Source organism: Rattus rattus, chromosome 7, assembly GCF_011064425.1.
Source record: "Rattus rattus isolate New Zealand chromosome 7, Rrattus_CSIRO_v1, whole genome shotgun sequence".
Taxonomy (NCBI): domain Eukaryota; kingdom Metazoa; phylum Chordata; class Mammalia; order Rodentia; family Muridae; genus Rattus; species Rattus rattus.
In genome coordinates this window covers 81,118,893-81,138,801 of record NC_046160.1, presented here as the reverse complement: position 1 = coordinate 81,138,801, position 19,909 = coordinate 81,118,893, and the positions used below count along the sequence as shown (strand labels likewise).

Sequence of the window (19,909 nt, the reverse complement as noted above, 5' to 3'; positions counted from 1 at the left end):
AACAATGTCAACAAATCAGAGTTTCCAGGGACTAAGCCACTACCCAAAGACTATACATGGACTGACCCTGGGCTCCAACTGCATAGGTAGCAATGAATAGCCTAGTAAGGGCACCAGTGGAAGGGGAAGCCCTTGGTCCTGCCAAGGCTGGACCCCCAGTGCATGGGATTCTTGGGGGGAGGACGGTAATGGGGGTAGAATGGGAAGGGGAACACCCATATAGAAGGGAAGGGAGAAGGGTTAGAGGGATGTTGGCCTGGAAACCGGGAAAGGTAGTAACAATTGAAATGTTAATAAGAAATACCCAATTTAATAAAGATGGAAATAAAAAAGAGCTCTAAAAAAAGAGTGTTGATATCAAGGCAGATAGTGGATAACTGGTTTGTGATGTCTTAGTGGAAAGCAAAGGCTCTATGGGAGCCATATATGCTATTTTGAATTAAGAATATGTGTTTCTGGTCTTCTACAACTGAAAAAAAAAAGGCTATCTTTAACAAGAGAATATGTCCACTAATGTGGAACTTTTGCTTAGACAACTGATGAGGTTCTGGTCTGCTGGGGCTAAAGAACCAGCTGTATTTAGAAGAGGTCAGCATACTTGACTCTAAAGTCTGGAAGGTGTTTCCTCAGCACACTGAAACTGTGGTCAGAGGGACCCAAGGCTTTGTGCTGACAGGCAAGCTTAGTGATAGGTAAGAATTTTCCAGATGGTACTTTTCCAGGCATGAAGGGGTCATAGGGAGCAGTATATGAAGCCACGAGAGGCCCTTGAGGAAGCTGTAACCTCAGTTGCCATAAACGCCCCAGGGTTCGAGGAGTCACAAAGAGGCTTGGCGACCTGCACTAGGGTCAGAGTTTCTGTAAAGAGACCAGAACATAGATTACTGGTGAAGATACAGATCAATTACAACAGAACCTTCAGCATGTTAGAGAGCTGCAGCTGCAGGATGGAGTCAACTTTATCCTAGGAGACAAGCTTTAAGTGCTTTAGAGAGGAGAACAGGGGAAATAGAACTGCTCAGACCCTTTGGAGTATAGGACATCTTGAGTCCCATAAATCTGACACCGAAGTTCACATTTTGGTTTCACTTTGATCTGATCCTAACTCTAACCTGATTCTTCTGTCTTGAAATAAAGTATTTAACTTTTTTTTTTTAAATAGAAGCCCCTGGTTGAGAGTCTTTGGAAATCTTAGAGAGGATTTAAATTTTGAAAGAGACTTAGGATGTTTTAAAGTGTATGTGTTTTTAAAGACTGTAGAACTTTTAAAAGGTGAAATGCATTTTATAGTGAGATACTGTTATTAATATGAATTCTTGGAGATAAATAATAAAACAAAGTTTATAGTTTAATAGTAATAGATAATGGCATGTCAAACTGACAAAGGGTCAATTATCTTTGTTTTACTTGTTTTTTTGCTTTTGTGTTGTTTTGTTTTGTTTTTTTGTAAATAAGACATAGTAATCATTTGGATAATCAATTGAGAAATACCACCACACAACTATCCTGTTGGTAGGCCTGTGAAATTCTTTTCTTGAATATTGACTGATAAAGGCCCAGCCCACTAGGAGCGTTGGCATTCTTGGGAGGTGCAAGAAGGCAGGCTTAGCAAGCCACAAAGAGCAAAGTAAAGCAGTATTCCTTCAGGATGTCTGCCTCCAGGTTCCTGCTCTGACTTCCCTCGGTAATGGACTGTTACCTGGATGTATAAGATAAAATGAACCCTTTCCTCCTTCAACTTTCTCTTGTGTCTGGTGCTTTATCACAGCAATAAAACTCCTAACTAAGACAAATGTTAAAGCTGTCCAAGCATGCCAAGGGAAGTCACTAAGCTGCTTATCCAGGAACTCCCACTGGGTGACAAAGGATACTTAAGAGCTGTCGGGTTGGGGGTGGGGGGAATCAATCGAAAATCTAGTCAACAGCTTTGTGCATTTTCCAGTTCTAAACCCTAGGCTAAGTATTTCCCATGCCTTGCTTTAAAGGAAATTTAAACTGTTGATGATATCTGGCCAATAGAGTGATCTGTTAGAAGTACTATTCAGAAGCATTATCTGCCTCTTCAAACCACACTCCACCTTCTGAAGGCTGGAAGATGGAATGAAGAGGCTTCTTATTTTTACATTTAAGAAATCAAATTAAATGATCTTTACACTTTGCTATATATTTTATGATAGTACCTTCTTTTTGGGTCTTATAAGTTGGCTTACTTTAATTGCAAAGCCATAGTCAGACAAAATATGTATTCCTAATGGGCATAGGAGGGTTTTGCAGTTTCTCCTCCTTGGAGTTACACTGCAGTGAATGACAGCAAGGTGACAAAGGAGGCTGAGGTCCAGTACAGATCATTAAACATGTTCAAGGAAACTGGTAGACAGATGTGATCTGATATTTCAACCAGGTTCTTAAATCATTGCATTGTGGCAATAGATCTGAACTGAAGGAGTGAGAAGGAAGAAGCAACAGGAGAGGGAGAGGAAGATGGAGAAGAGAGAAGGAGGGAGGGAGGGAGGGAGGGAGGGAGAGAGAGAGAGAGAGAGAGAGAGGAGAGAGAGAGAGAGAGAGAGAGAGAGAGAGAGAACAGAAACTGAAATTAAAAAGTCATAGGAATTCCAGATTGTTTAAACCATTTTCATCAAATCTCACCTATGTAGGCAAGGTCGTGTTATTTAACATAACAGTAGAGAAGCAAGTGGTTATTATTGACGGCTGCCCAGGTTTTTTCAGCAGGCGACAGAGCTGAGCACCTCCCTGCTTTGGAGCCTTATCTCTGGAAAGCAGAAGCCTTGAGAACACAACTCACTCCATCTGTGTTACATGTTCTGATCCTAGCAGCTGAGGAACACAGCAGGTGATAGACTCCTAACCCCTGGGGAACTGGAGCAGTCAGACAGCAAAGAAATAAATACTTGGCACAGATACTTCCTTCCATCAGCTGTGTTTACACACAGGCTGCACTGTGAGATGCATGCCCTGCACCTTAAGTCACCTGATGTTTGAGGCTGTTGCAGAGTCTGGCTGACAGTTTACATTGTAGTGCACGTATAGATTCAAGAACCTTTAAATAATATGTCCTAGATGCTCGTTTCATTTCATGATAGATGACAATGGTGGCTATTGGATATGTTGCATTTTGCATCACTGTTCTGTGTGCACAAACATGGTCTTTGAACACTTACTTGTCCAAGCCACACACCGAGGCTCTCAGTAGCTGCTGTTTTCAAATTGCTTACTAGCTGTTTGTTATTGTTGCTTCATGGTGGTATCGCTATTGCTTTCGTTTCTCCTTGTTACCGCCAAATGGAAAGAGAGTAGGGTGTTCTTACTTCACACTTTTGTCACCTGATAACATATTCAAGCTGGAAAATGCACACGATGCGACAACTTCAGACTAGATGAGGGATCTGTGTAATTCTCATACGTGCTCATTTTATATATATTTATGCAGCATGTAAATATATTCAATCTTTTAAGGGTATGCGGATTGAATTATGTGAAATAAAATTCTGCTTTCCGATCATGAGGGATGGAAGACTTAATGACTGAGCGAGAAAAAGGGAAAGGATACTTGAGGTGGAAGTTGGTGACAGGGTGATAAGGGAGTTAGGAGCAGATGTTAGAGCTCTGGTATACCCAGTCATTTTCCCAAATGAGCATACAGATCTGCAGGCTTTCCTCTACATACAAATGATGTGGAGACGGAAAAGGAACTTTATATTTTTCTAGGTTCATAACTGAAATTCCTCCAAACAGCAGGTAAACAAGGAGGAAATATTAATTTATTAATTACATCTTTAAGCCTTTAAGCTATATTTATTTTATTTGGTATAGGTACAGCATGCTTTCGGAGGTCAGAGGAAAGCATTAGGTCAGATATTTGCAAGTCGCCATATGGGTATTGGGAACTGAAACAAGGTCACCTCCAAGAGCACCAAATGATCTTAATAATCAAGCCATCTCTCTTTTGTCTCTAGAAGTCGAGAAATAAAAACCCAAAGATAAGTTTGGAAAAATTATTTCATACTAAGTTTATAGAATTAGCAACACACTATAGAGAAACATGTCCAGGTGAAGAGAGTATGAAGAAATGATAATAAAGTTAGCAAGGACTTAGCAGCCCCTCTCCCACCCCCTCCCTTTCTCCTTTGAGAAGTTGGATGCACCTCCTGGGTGTTACCCCATTCTGCATATCAAGTCACTGAAGGACTAGGCATATCCTCTTACACTGAGGCCAGACAAGGCAGCCTGGGATCCATAGGCAGGCAACAGATTCAGGGACAGCTCCCTGCTCTTCGGGGACTCACATGAAAACCAAGCTGCATATCTGCTACATATGTGTGGGGGACGGGTTTGGGGGGTAGGCACAGCCCATGCTTAGTCTTTGGTTGATGGTTCAATCTCTGGAACTCCCCAACAGTCAGAGGTAGTTGACTCGGTTGTTTTTTTTTATGGAGTCCCTATCCCCTTTGGGTTCCTCTATCCTCCCCCAACAATTCCACAAGATTTCCCCAGGTGAAGGCAGGTATAAGATAGAACAAGACCTGTCATCGGATGAGAAGGAAGGATGGGCAGGAGGAAAGTTTAGGAGGAAGAGAGTGAAGCAAAAGGAGAGAGCAGTAGAGAGAACATGGCAGTGGATGTTAAGATTCCTCTCTGCCTATCTACAGGTTGTTATGATTATTCTTAAGAGGTGAATGTGTACAGGGTTTTGTATGTCTAGATGAGCAAATTATATGTTATTTAAGTGGGCAATTATATCTTATCAATTGGAAGAGAGGTGTTGTGTGTTCTTTCATGTGGCGACTTAATTGAAGTCAAGAGAGTGTGTGGTGGCTGGAGACACTAGGTCACCATGGAATTGGGATGTGTGTTTCTGGCATGGTGGCGACCTGCCTTGGGAACTAGATGGGTAGAGAGATTGTTGCCAGGCTCAGAGAGTAGCCATCAGAAGTGTGATATGGGATGGAGCAAAGCGGGTGAGACACTTGGCTGACTGAGATGAAAATATCAAACAGATGTAATGTGGCCACACGGTTCTGGCATTAAAGCAGGTTAAAAGAAAACCTTGTTTTAATTTTACAGCAACAGGTTATAGCATGGTTATCCTGCACTTTATGGCTAATATCCACTTATAGATGAGTACATACAATACTTGTCTTCCTGGCTCTGAGTTATGGCACTCGGGATGATATTTCCAAGTTCCACCTTTTGACTGAAAAATTCATGAAGTCTTTCTTTTTTTGGTTTTACTCTTTCATAACTGAGATTTTATTGGTCGAGGAGTAGAGTACACAGACATTCCAATTCTTATCACAAGTACCCAAACTCTGAAGGGTCACATTGTGTTCAGCATGCAAATGAAGAGCTATATATTGTTTTTCTTTGAACTTATTCCAGTGATGTTCCAGATTCAAACTTGGCAACTTTCCTTAAGACATCTCATAACAATCAAATGCTCATAATCCTCAATTCCACCAATTCACAATTTTATGCCACACACAGAACATACTCAAAATTTCCATCTTTCACAGCACATTTTCACAACTGTTACTAAATGGACTTCCATGACCACAGACACCACAGTTCTGACAGGGCAAGGGCCAAAGACAGGCTTTCTAACAAAATGGTTCTACTAGAAACAGGAGACCAGATATAACTGAAAATATTCACAGCCTCTTCTGATTCAGTCTCCTGTTATTTTCTGTTTGTACCAAAAAATAAACAACCAGCAAATGATTTAACCTCTTAAAGAAAACAAAACAAAAACAAAAGAAAAAAAAAACAAAAAAAAATCAAACCCTTACACTTAAAAAATGGGAAGAGGTGGGATTCACTCACCTTTTAAAAATGTTTCTAGAGCTATTAAAAAACTCGCATTTACAGAAAAGTCGATAAAAAAAAAAATCCCTCTGGATTGTGCAAGGAGGCGGGGCCACTGATAGTCGGACCTGGCTTCTTTCTCTTCTTCAGAGGTTGGACTCAGGTTTTCCGCCGTCTCTCCATTTTCTTACAGGCAGATCTGTAGTTTGCTGGCCGGTCACTTCAGTCTGTTTGCCCTTCGCTCCCCTCTTCCCTTTTATCTGCATTTTTGTCTGATTCTTTTCCTTTTTGGCTTTATGTCCACATTGGTAGTGGCAGACTTGGCTGACAGCCTCTAGGAGCAGTGCATGGGCTCCGCCTTCCCTGCTCCATTGGTGCTAACCTCCTTCTTGAGCATCTACCTTAGCTAGCAGCTCCGACTGGGAGTCACTTGCGACGCTGCACTGCCTAGCCGACACCACACGAACTGTTGCGACCCTGAAGTCTTTCTTTTTAATAGCTGAATAATATTCCATTGTGTAGATGAGCCACGTTTTCTTTATCCATTCTATAGTTGAGAAGAATCTGGGTTGTTTCCATTTTCAGGGGATTACAAATAAAGTTGCTATCAACATAGTTGAACAAGTGTTAGGTACACCGTCAGCAGTGGTATAGGTGGGTCGTGAGGTAGAAGTATTCCCAATTTTCTGAGAAACCACCAATTTGATTTCCAGAATTCATGTTCAAGTTTACACTCCCACCAGCAATGGCGGACTATTCTCCTTGCTTCGAATTTTTGCCAGCATTTGCTGTTGTTTGAGATTTTGATCTTACCCGTTCTGAAGGGTATAAAGTGAAATCTCAGCACCACTTTGATTTGAATTTACCTGATGACTAAGGATACTGAATATCTTGAAGCGTTCCTCAGTCATTCGAAATTCCTCTGTTAGTTAGATGCTTTTTGTATTGCTGGGTAATGGTCCCCATAACATCTATCTCCAGATCTCAAATCCCCTCTTAGTAGAAGATCAAACATAGGTCAAATGACCATTTCAGGAGCAGAGGGGTAAAGAAGGAATTCTGCTTTGTTTTCCTGATTCACTCCATGCATGAGGGGTCAGGAAAGAGAGACAGACCGATGAAGCTGTAAGCTGTGATTTCCAGGTTACTCCGCACTAAAATATTCATGCTTCAGGGTAGTGTGACCCTCCATCACTGTGTGAGGTTGGGTATACTTCATAGTCTATATACATCCCAGGTTCTCCACATTGAAACATGTCGGAAGAGAAGGTGAGAAGACAGTTATGAAAAGTAATTAAGAAAATTATCAGCATTTTTGAATCACATCACATAGGTATGCTAAATCTTTCCATCCCTGACTCATTCCTCCAAGCAATAAAGCCAACTCATCTGAATTACCAGTCCAGTCAACTAATTCCAATCCTTGGGATTTTGTCATAGAAAAATTTATTTTTGTTTGGCAAAGTGTATTCGTGATGTACTTCATAAAATTTGCATCCAGTACTACTCCCCTGTTTACTCCAGTCTTCAATGCCTGTCATTCAGGTTTCTGGAAGCAGACAGGCATTCAGAAGGGAATAAGAGGCACTGAAAACAGGACAACATTTGGTAGATGAAGAGACTTTTGAAGTCTCTCGTGGTATTGGTACACATTGCCTATTTTAGATTTAATTAAGGACTTAATTTTCTTAGAAGTATTCTTCTGATATCTGCAACCAGATACATTACTTTATAAATAAAGCTAAGTCCTTAGAAGAAAGTCATGCAATTTTGGTCTATTATATTCTAAACACGGCTTTATGCACATTTTGAAAAGAAATAACAGTTACGAAAATGTTAAGGAACTACAAAAGAGCTTCACTTGTGCATCTGCAGACTAATAGTTAAGGCTTAATACTCTCTGTTTTATTTTAGCTAGCAAAATTCTGGTTTTCTGTGCTGAATGGATTGGGTCCACGTAGCTGATTTTTCAGTCTTCAAGGTGAGTACATGTTAGGGATTCCTCATTATTTACAGATGATAAAAAGGTAAACTACTATGATTCAGTGGATCAGAATAAGATAGCAGCAAAAATGTCAATTTAGAATCAGCTAATAAAAACAGCTTTGCCTATTTCATAATTTATCAAGTTCTGCTATTTTCTGTGCAGGAGCCTTCAAAGCCACTCGTGAAAAGAAGACCAATGGGGTCCCTGAAGAGCAACAGTGTGGGAAAGGATTGAATTCCACTCAATTAGGCCACAGAGATATGGGGAAGAATGCCCGGCATTAGGGCTCTCAGAGTTAGAAAGAATTAGGTTGTTCTACTGTGCCAGGCAGGAAAAATCTGAGCCAGAGGACAAGGAAAACAGACTTTACCTGTGAGCACTGGTACAATACAGAAGCCTTTCCCGCATTGAAACAAAGGTTGGAAGTGAGGAGGCTGACGAAAAGGTACTAAGTTTTAATTCCAGAAAGAAGTTTAGGTGGGCCTTTGCAGATAAAGACAGCTGTATAACCAGACATGCGTGTCCAAAGCTCTAAGATTGTCACATGACATGTCATGATCTAAGTTCACAATCAAAAACTGCATAAGTGTCTCTCTGTCTCTCTCTCTCTCTCTGTCTCTCTCTCTGTGTCTCTGTCTCTCTCTCTCTTTCTCTCTCTAACACACACGCACACATACACACACACACACACACAGAGAGAGAGAGAGAGAGAGAGAGCTTTTTAAAATCATCACATATTTTAACAATACTATTATAACATTTCTCAAATCACCTTCTCAGTATTGTTCATTTAAGTTTTACTAATTGAATTTATGAACCAAGTGTGAGGTCACTAACATCTTGACTGTACTGTCTTCAGCTCCATCACTATAAACTATGCCTGTATTTATTTAATCTTACTGTGATTTAGCAAAATTAATCTTCCTGTGTAGCACTTGTACATATTTTCTTGAGATTATAATTAAACTTTTAATGACTATAATAACTTAAATGTTATAGTTTTTGTTTTTCAAATTGAACTAATTGTTGTAGGTCTCTTTTGCTACATTTTGGATTCTTCTATTTTCCAATCCTTCTCCTCTCCTTTTCTTCCCCTAACACTAGATAAGAGAGAAAAATATGATAGAGGGGACAGAGAAGAGATCCCTGAATAAAGTCAGAGGTTGGAAAAAGTGGAATTATTGTTAGAATACTTGTTATTAATTAGGGGAGTTGTGCTCCTTGGGGCAAGTTTGATCTTTGCTATCAAGATAATTCTTTTTCTTTCTTTTTGCACATGATTAATTAACAAGCCATAACCAACAGCAAACAAAAAACAACCAACAAGCCACCTATCAGGGCTCTCACATTTATATAACCTCTGAAAAGTCCCCAGATTTCCAGATGTCACACAGTCACAGAAGTTATCTGCAGTTGGCAAAATCAAGTCACTGCTAAAGCATGAGGGAAAATCATGGCTGCTGTGGACAGTTTGAAGCAGCCCATATCCCACACCTGGGATTAAAATGAAAACTTATTCTTATGATATTTCAGGGTTTTTCAAGGAAACCAAAAATCCATAATTCTCACTACTAATTGCGGCTGGCTTAGGGAAAACAGGATTGGTGTTTTTATGCTGCTTTTTAAGATTGTTTTTTGAGATCCCAAGATAATTACATACTTTCCCATTCCTTTATTAATTTTGCTTTGTGTAAATGTTGTATAAAAATATGAGAATCTTGCCTGCCTTGGTTTCTCTGCTCCCTTAATGTTGGGCAGAGGTCAGCCCTCATTTGCTTCATTCTCCTTTAAGCTTCCCTAAGTCTCACAGGACAAGGTTAACAGAGCATTTGTGAAGTATCATAGAGTAAACAGCATTGTGTAAGGTGTGACCCATATTATCTTCCTTTTCTGGTTTTGGGTATTTCATTTACAGTGTGATTTTGCATTGATGAGTCTTCAGTTCCCATGTTGATTTAAAGCAGAGACATTCTTCATTTTTGTCACAACTGTGGTACTTAAGGACATATTTCTAACATTTTCTCAGATGATTATTACTATAGATAGTTGCCAATTGTCATTGATCAGGTTAAAGTTGCCTCATCTTTTTTGGCTGGGGGATTTTATGAGGCAAACATGCCAAGTTTTGTTAGAAGCATTTTTCTGTTACTAGAATAAGTAATATTCCCATTAACCTGTTATTAGATAATATACTAATTGATTTTCTAGCACTAAACTACTATATCATGTTGTGGTCCATCTTGAATTAGAGCTCTCAATATTTTATTTGACATATTTCCTTTTCATCTGTACAAATTTTTCTTATTGTACTATTACTTGATATATATATATATATATATATGACATACTAAAGTGGATAATAGAGGATCCATTTTTAAAATTCAAGTGTTTTTTGTATAGTTTAAATAACTTATTTCTTAACATCGTGATTGCTTTTACTATAAAACAATTGATCCTGGAATTTTCTTTACAAGTAAATCATTAAATTTTAGTACACTAGTACAATTGCTGAAGGTATTTTCTTTCATTTTAAATGCTATGCCTCTCCAATTACTTTTTTCTTTTTGTGTCAAAGTTTGGGTTTTTTTTCTTCACACACACACACACACACACACACACACACACACACACGTATTTAATGGTTTGTTTTTGTCTCTTGTTTGTGAATAGTCTTCAATAAACAAATTCTCAGGCAGATGCTTCAGCTCATGGGTCAAGTACAAATTCATACTTCAAGGGATCAAAGTTCTGTCTCCAGGAGTATGAAAGTATAGAGCAGAGGGAGGACAGGACAGGATAAAAAAGAGAATTGAGGAAGGAAAAAAGGGAGCAGGATTGTTCACTGGCTAGGCAAGAGCTGTTGATCACGCTGTAGGATCCCCTATTTACTTTTATTTTGAGACATTCTCTCTGGAAGCTTCCCAGCCTGGATTTGAAAACTCTATATAATAAAAGCAGACCTCAAGTTTGCAGTGCTCCTGCCTCACAAGTATGAAGTACCTTAGATTATAGATTTCCACTAACAGGTCCAGCTCTCATCAGTAAGATTTCAGATTGTGTTGAGACAAGTTGTTCCCATACTTAATAGCTTTAGGGTCTATAATGTTTTCTTTTCTTCTTATATTTTTTTTCTTCTTTGTCCAAAATTAAGTGGGAACAGCTTGTGTGTTTTATTTCCAGGTCATCTATCCTATTCCATTGGTCTGCCTACTGTGTTTATGCTGATAGCAGGCTACATTTATTACTATAGCTGTGTAGAATAAATATGAATTTCTATATTTAGTATTACTTTGGCTATTCCTGAAAAAAATAAAAACAGATCTACCATATGATCTCATTACTTCACTCCTGGGCATATATGCAGAGAAATTCATATCATGACAGATATATTTGTCCTCTCATGTTTATTGATGATTTATTGTGTTTCCAATAGAGCTAACCTAGTTTTCCATCTACAGGTGAATGTATAATTAAAAAATCTGTTACATACGTAAAACGGAACATGCACAGCTCTAAATAAATACCATTGTTCATAGCATCCTTGTTCGTAATAGCCAGAAACTGGAAGAAACTCAGATCTTCCTCAACCAAAGAGTGGATACAGAAAACGAGGTTCATTTACACAGTGGAATACTATTCAGCTATTAAAAACAAGGAAATCATGATTTTTGCAGGCAAATGCATGGAGCAAGAACATATCATCCTGAATGAAGGAACCCAGAATCAAAAGGACACAAATGATATGCATTCACTTATAGGAGTCTAATTAGCCAAAAAGTACAGAATACCCATGATACACCCAACAGACCCAAAGACAGTAATCAAGAAGGAAGGCCCAAGTAAGGATGCTCGAGGAGAGGAGAACAAAATGATCATGGGAGGGATAGAGAGGGAGGTGCCTGGGTGAGGGAAGACTGGAGGAGGAGAACAGAGGGACAGGATCAGGTATGGGAGAGAGAGGAGAAAGGCCCAGAAGTCAGAAGAACGAGTGGAAATATGCAGCCACCGGAGGTGGGGGATGGGGTAGGAATCTCTAATAAGTCCCAAAGACCTGGGATGTGGCAGGTTCTCAGGACTCAATACAGGTGACCTTAGCTGAAATGCGCAACAATGGGGAAATGGAACTGAAGAGACCACCTTCAGTAGTCAAGTAGGACCCCAAGTGGTGAGATGGGGATGCCAAATCATCTACCAAACCTTCAATTCCTAATTGCTCCTGTCTAAAAGAAATTCAGGGTCAAAAATGGAGCGGAGACTGGAGGAATGACTGACCAGTGACAGGCCCAACTCGGGATCCATCCCATGGGCAATCACCAATCCCTAACACTATTACTGATGCTATGTTGTGCTTGCAGACCGGAACCTCAGTTGTTCTCTGAGAGGCTCTGCCCAGGATCTGACTGAGACAAATGCAGATACCCATAGTGAAGCATTGGAAGGAGGTTAGGAATCCCTATGTAAGATTTAGGGGAAGGATTGAAGGAACCGAAGGGAGCGGCACAACCCACAGGAAGACCAACAGTATTAACTAACCTGGAGCCCCGCGTGCTCCCAGAGGCTTAGCCACCAACCAAAGAGCATAGGCAGGCTGGTCCTAGGACCCCCAGCACACATAGAGCAGAGGGCAGTCTTGTCTGGCTACAGTGGGAGAGGATGTGCCTAATCCTGTAGAGATTTTATGCCGCAGGGTGGTGGATACCTGTTTGCGGGGGGAGGGGCGGGGAGTGCTACCTTCTCAGACGTGAAGGGGAGGAAGGATGGGGGAAAGAACTCTGGGAGAGGTGGGAGTAGGGAAGGGCTACATTTGGAATGTAAATAAATAAAATAATTAATTAATTAAAAATAGAAAAGACAAAAATATCAAATTAGAATTTTTTTTTCAGCTAAACGACTGGACCTAGTATAATGTTAGGCAGCATATGTATGTAACATGTAAAGTGTAGCATGTAACATGTGGGCTGGAAGAGAATCCTCAGATATGAATTCTGTAGCTTCTTTATCCAAAAAGAGAACTACATTCTTCTGGTGAGAGCAATAAATGATTGTCCCTTACTTTGCACAGGGTCCACCATGTGTAAATCACTGAAATTCTAAATTTCATTGATTGGATAGGTATAATCCTCTGTAATATAAGGGAGAGTCATTCACTTTTTCTATGTTGATATTTGCTATCTCAGTGCCATTTTTCTCATTAACTTACATTGTCAAGTCAGATAAAAATTCACAGATTGAATATGCATGCACTTTTCATGAATATATTGTTCCATAAGTCTACATATGGATACATATGTTGATATTTTACTGTATTACAATATGAGTCTTGTGATCAGGAAGAATAAATTCTTCAACCCGATTCTTTATTCTTAAAAGCACTCTGATGATACTAAATGGTTCACATTTCATAAAAGTTTTAGAATCTGCTAGTCAATTCATATAAAAGTCTTGGTGGTATTTTAGTTGGAATTCTGCCTGGTATGTAGCTCACACTGAGAAAAATTATATTAACAAAGTTGAGCTATTAAATCTGTTAACATGTTGTACATCTTCATTTAGAACTTTTTCTAAATTTCTCTCTTATTAAGATGAATGTTGTATATTTTAGTATTATTTTCACTTTAGTTCTTTACTTAGTACCTCTGTCTTCTGATGTATTCATCATGGTTCTTCTGTTTAAAATATTTTTCATGTTGTATCATGATAATTTAGCAAAAGTGCATACTAAGTTACAATTACAGAAAAATTTACTTCTATATACATCTCTTTCCTACCTCTCAACCTTCCATTTACTGTTGATGTTCCTTTTTTTCCAAATGTAATAACCACCAGAATGTATTGTTATCTCTTATTTTAACATTATATTTACACACATGTATAAGCAATACAATCTCATTGTTTTCTGGTTTAAAATGTTTGATGTAAGAAATGTACTAATATCCCAATTTTACTATTCAGTAATTAATATATAATTTGAATCCAGAAATTTTTGTCAGAGAAGGAAATATGCTTATTCCACGGAGTCAGGAAGTCATTGTCCCAGGTCTTCCTCTGTTTTATTCCACCTTGTTTGTGGAGAGAGGTTCTCTTGAATCTGGAGCCCGACTTAGCTCACAAGCCCTAGAGCACCCCCTATTTTCACTTCCCAAGTGTTAGGATTACATGCTCACATCAAGAGTCTTAACACATGGCCTCTGACTTTTTATTCCAGTCCTTTCTCTGGAAGCCCTTTCAGACTGTGTCATCTCCACAGAACCCATCTAGCTACTTTTAAGGTGTATTCTTACTGATTTTCATTTTTGTAATTATTATGCTCCTCGATGCAATGCTGTCCTTACTCTGCTTGAAGTTATCAGAGATTTTAGAACTTATGACGCATAAAATTTATTAAAAGAATGCAATTATTGTAGAATGGCACTAATTTTTGCCTTTAGTGTTTATTCCACATTGAGTTGACTTGCTTTTCATTTTCCCTGTATTTCAAATTTGGATGATATTTTTGAATTCACTGGTCTTTCATGATTTATCTATGTGAGATTATAAGTCAGGAGTATGTGTGTGTGTGTTATATGTTAATGTATGTGTTATATTTTTAGATTTTTGTCACTTTTCTTCAAATGTGTGAATATCCAAAAATCTTTTTTAAAAGTCTTTCTCTTCTCAGACTACTATGTCCTTAAGTTCTATTTGAATTACTTTTATTGATTTTCCTCACTGAATTGCCACACAATTTTCTCCTTCTTTGCATGTATAGTTTCTATATGGAGTATCCAAATTCTGTAAATAATATTGCATATTATTTGAGTTCTTATTCTTCCCCTTTTAAAACATTTATTTTCCTAGGCAAACACATAATTATGGACTAGCAGGATCACTGAAAGACTTGTTTTAAAAACTTTTGAAGTTGGAGTCATAAGGGATCCTTTACCTAAGATCTGTCTTAGTTCTCTGCTAAGGTCTGCCCCCTGTGATGCCGCCACTAGATGCCCTAGATGTTCAGCGTGTTGCGGATGATAGCAGAACAATGCTGTCCAGCTCTGCCTCGTCTCTGGAATTACTCAGCTCAAAGTTCTTAGTACACTTTCCTGTGCATTAACGATTTCATACTTAGTCCCATGCTTGAGAGAATCCTTTCCATGTTCCTGGGGATCTGCCTTCTGATACTTGCGTTCTCATAGGTAATCTACTTATACTTTATATTGTAGGTACCTCAGACTTCGCTAACCTGTTTCTTCATCTTAGTGAGATAATAGGAAATCATAGGATCACATGATTTGCTTCCTTAGACCATTCCTGTGTTATCCATAATGATATATCTGAAAATTTAAACTCCTATTCTCCACATTTGTTGTGTTTTAATGTTTGAAATCACCACAGCCAGAAACTGAATACTGTATCTATTCATTCTCAATAATATTTTGTTATTTGCTGATTTTGCGATTTTACATGTCTTATTTACTCTAAAAGTATCTTTTATTTGTCTGTATAATTGTTGTTGCTGATGTCTATGCCTCAGTCTACCAACCTAGTCCTAGTTCTGGAAGCTTCTAGCTTCTGTACAATCTAATCTAGGTCTAAATGTTTCCAGCTTCTGCGATCTACTGCTGAATAAGCTCACCTTTTCTTATTCTTTCTTAACTCTGGCTGGCTGGTACACTTAGCTGTTGTGCCCCAAACCCTTCTCCAAGTTGACTTATTCAAACTGGCTTCTCTCTGTCCCCTATCTTTTTGCTCTGCTTGTCCTCATACTAACTGTGACAATCTATTCTGTTCTTCTGTCTTCTCATTCCCAGTCTTCACTGTTATCTAGCTTTTCTCTCTGTACTGCTCCCTCTTAAGTAACTCCTCTTTCCTCTCTTTTCTCATGAGAGTTGGGTAAATCCGATTCTGTCAAATCTTTCTCTGATTCTTCACTTTGTCTGTCACTAAATTAGACATCACTTTGCAACATGAGTGCTTCCTTCTACACATGTACTTACCTTCATTGTTTGGGATTAAAGGTGTGTACTAAGGGCTTGTCTGTATTCCAGCCAGAGGGACTGAAGGTGTGAGCTAAGGGCTGAACCACACCATAACACAATCTCAAGGTTCACAGTCTGATCAAAGATCCTGTAACAATTTACTCAGACAAATGTGTTTGTAGTCATTTTTCTTCCATTTCTGATCATCTCCATCTCAGAAGCCCTTAGGAAGTGTAGTTCTGTGTATGCCACTCGTTTCTGCCAGCTCACAGTACCTTCCTTGACTTCTTTCCTCTCAGTCTTGAACTCCTAGGTTCACGTTTCTCTCTAGGGAGTATTTGAGGTCATTTCTGCTAGGAGGTTGATGTAGTGAGAAACGGGACCAGTTTACAGATAGAACGCTCCATTGCTTTGGATCTAATCTCCAGATACTAATACCAACAGTTTTCTCAGGCTAGCTGCAAGGTTCCCATGGTTTGTTTCAGGGAACACACTATCATTTAATTGCTTCTTGAGATTCAGGTCATATTTCTTTTGTGTGTATATTGGTTTATTAAAACGTGCACATTTCCCTATAAGCAACAAACTCACGTCCTTATTTCAGGGCATAAGTGTTGAAATACGATGTAGATTTTGTAGATTTTATGGAGCACCCAGTAGTTTTCCACATAGCCCATTTATGTTAATTTTGAAGACATTCTCTCTGTCTTTTCTGCTTTGGTTTTATGACAGTGTCCTTATGACTCTGTGTGTGTGTGTGTGTGTGTGTGTGTGTTTCTTTGTGTGTGTCTGTGTGTGTTGTGGTATGTTTATGTGTGTTTATGTGTATGTGTATTTATATGTGTATGTGTGTTTGTGTGTGAATGTGTGTATCTGCTATTTTGTGTGTGTGTGTGTGTGTGTGTGTGTGTGTTGTGTGAATTGCTTATACCTTTCCAGATGATTATGTTCAAACTCTTATCCCAAGTGATGATATTTAGGGATGATGTTTTCAGAAGATGATTGAATTACAATGATAGAGATTAATTAAATGAGATCCATTTCCTTACAAAACAAAACAAAATCAAAGCAAAACAAACATGCCAGTGATGGGCACATTGGAATGCACCTATGGATCAGGAGAGGAGCTGGGAGCAGGAGGATTAGAAGTTCAGGGAAATCATCTATATATGTAGAAAATGCAATTCGAGGTCAGTCTGGGGTATATGAACCCTGGATCTAAAAGATAAAATCAGCAGAAGTAATGATGGAAAGGATGGAGGGAGTAAGAAAAGGAAAGAAGGGGGATAGAAGGAGGCAGGGCATAGAAAGAAGAAAAAGATCCCAGAGAGTAGCTATATGCCATGTCAGTACAGACAGAAGTTTACTCTCTCTAAATCAAGAAATAACCAAAACACTGAATCCACCTGAACATTGACAATCTCAGTCATGAGAAACTTAAATAAATGTTACTTAAGTCATTCAGTCTATGTAATTCATTGTAATTACTTAGACTAATTCTGACATTCAGATTTGGGTAGTACAGAGGTGATGGCTAGATATGGAATAACCTTTCTGGGCATAGACATAGAAACTTATTTGCGGTGTCATAAAAAAACATAAATTGATTTCCTGCCAATACAGAAGTGTTTTATTAGTTGTGGATATCATAAGTTTCATGCATTTATTTAAAAAGTCAGAAAAAACTATTAGAACTGCTGTTGATTTGAAATTTCTTCAAAGCTACCTATATCCTAAGTGTATACCAAAGTAATAAACTGTTACATAGGAAGATTGTCCTTTATTTAATATATTTCCACTTTTATAACTTCTCTCTGGAATCTTTTCAAATATATCTACATTTAATGTCATTTACCTCTTATCACAACCAATTTCTTCTTTCTTGCTTCCTTCAATTTAAAACTACTTATTTTATAGTCCTTGTGTCAATCAAAGGCTTACCCAAGAAATAGAAATAGCAGATTTGTGTAAAAGAAGGGATTTATGATAGGGATTTGCCATTTGTATTTTTGGGTTCTGGGCATAAAGTCTTCATGGTCTTATTGTTTTTGTTTCAGGTGCTGGAATCATTCAAACAAGCAAAAAGGAAGAAACAATGAGTTTGAAACATTGGTGTCTTAGTTAGGGTTTTAGTGCTCTGAATAGACACTATGACCAAGGCAACTCTTCATGGGCTGCCTTATGGGTTTAAAGGTACAATCCATTATCATCAAAGCAGGAACATGGCAGTATCCAAACAGGCATGGTGTAGCAAGAGCTGAGAGTTATACATCTTGTTCTAAAAGCAAACAGGAGAAGACTAGCTTCCAGGCAGCTAGGACTAGAGTCTTAAAGCCCATAACCACAGTGACACAGTACTGCTAATAAGGCCACACCTATTCCAACAAGGCCACACCTCCTAATAGTGCTACACCCTAGGCCAGGCATATTCAAACCACCACAGTTGTTATCAGAACTTCTAAAACATACTAGAACTTATGAGGCCTGCCATTGCTCCTAGTGTCCAATTCCAAGGTGGGACCGTCTGCTTGAGTTGCTAACATGAGCTGAAATGCACCTGTCTCAGAAGGCAGAAGTATTAAAAGAGGTGATCTAGCAAGAGCAGTATTTCTGTGGCCTCACACCAAGAAGATCAACTAGCTAGCACACGGCTACCTAAAAGAGCCACAACACTAGCTGGAAGGTAGAGAAGGAATCTACTCATTTGTTTTCAAATCTTATACAAAATATCTATCCTGGCCTTCACTAATACTTTCAAGGGATAGGAAATTCTGAAAAAACATTTCCAGGTTTATTATACATGCCCTTTACAGTCTCTTCCTAATCATTTTCTAAGATCCATTACCCCCAACACACACACACACACACACACACACACACACACACACACACAAACTCGCACAAACTCCACATGTTTTCTTTGCAACATGCTTGTACATTTAATACGACTATTAAATCGATCTATTTGACACAGGCTGTTTCAGAAGTGACAGCATGTGACTGAGGAGGCTACCCCAAAGAGAATATGACATTCTTCTCCTTGGTATTTTTCTCACACATTCTGGGATAAATCAGCTACAAAATTACAAAGACCTTTAAGCAGTTCTGTGCAGCAAATTCTGTCACCAAAAAAGTGGAACCTCCCAGCAGGTAGTTAGAAGACTCCGGCAGTCATTTGAGTCAGCTAGCTTGGAAGCAAACACAAAATCACCTCTTGGTCTCTCAGCTTCCGCTAATTCTAGCTAGTCAGCCCTGACCTCTATCAGTGTACACATGGAATGGCAAACATGAGGGAACGTAAGCCACCTCCATCCTACTATATACTGAGTGCAGGAGGCACAGAAACTGAGGAAAAACAATTAGTCTCTAAGGCACTATAGAAGAAAACAATTAAATAGTACAATCTTCAGTCCTTGATATAACCTTTAATACCTTTGCATTTTTGTTACATATTTTAATTTATTTTAAAAGGAATTTACTGGAAACCTAAGTAGGTAGTTTTGTGTGAGAGTGCTTACCAACAGTATTCTACAATTCTTTTCTCCCAGATGCATGATGGGATGTACTGATATGATTTAATATAATTTGATATAGTTTTTTTCAGCTTGAAGATGTCTGGGTTACATGCATACAGTGTGTGTGTGTGTGTGTGTGTGTGTGTGTGTGTGTGTGTGTGTGTGTGTGTGCGCGCGCGCGCGCAAGCATGGTCAGTGTGTACCACAATACATCAACACATGTATATAAGTCAAGGGACAACTTTATTTATTTATTATTATTATTATTATTATTATTATTATTATTATTATTATTATTAACTTGAGTATTTCTTATATACATTTAGTGTTATTCCCTTTCCGGTCTCCGGGCAACATCCCCCCCCCTTCCTTCCTTATGGGTGTTCCCCCAACCCTCCCCCCCATTGCTGCCCTCTCCCCAACAGTCTAGTTCACTGGGGGTTCAGTCTTAGCAGGACCAGGGCTTCCCCTTCCACTGGTGCTCTTACTAGGATATTCATTGCTACCTATGAGGTCAGAGTCCAGGGTCAGTCCATGTATACTCTTTGGGTAGTGGCTTAGAAGGGACAACTTTATGGAGGTAGGTCTTTCCTTTCATTATGGGAACCAGGAATTATATTTAGATTGTCAGG

At 38.8% G+C, this 19,909-nt stretch overlaps 1 pseudogene; it reads right to left on the bottom strand.

The window, feature by feature from the left end:
* Positions 1-733: 733 nt before the first annotated feature.
* LOC116906113 lies at positions 734-6,217 on the bottom strand (annotated as a pseudogene).
* Between the last annotated feature and the right edge of the window lie 13,692 nt (positions 6,218-19,909).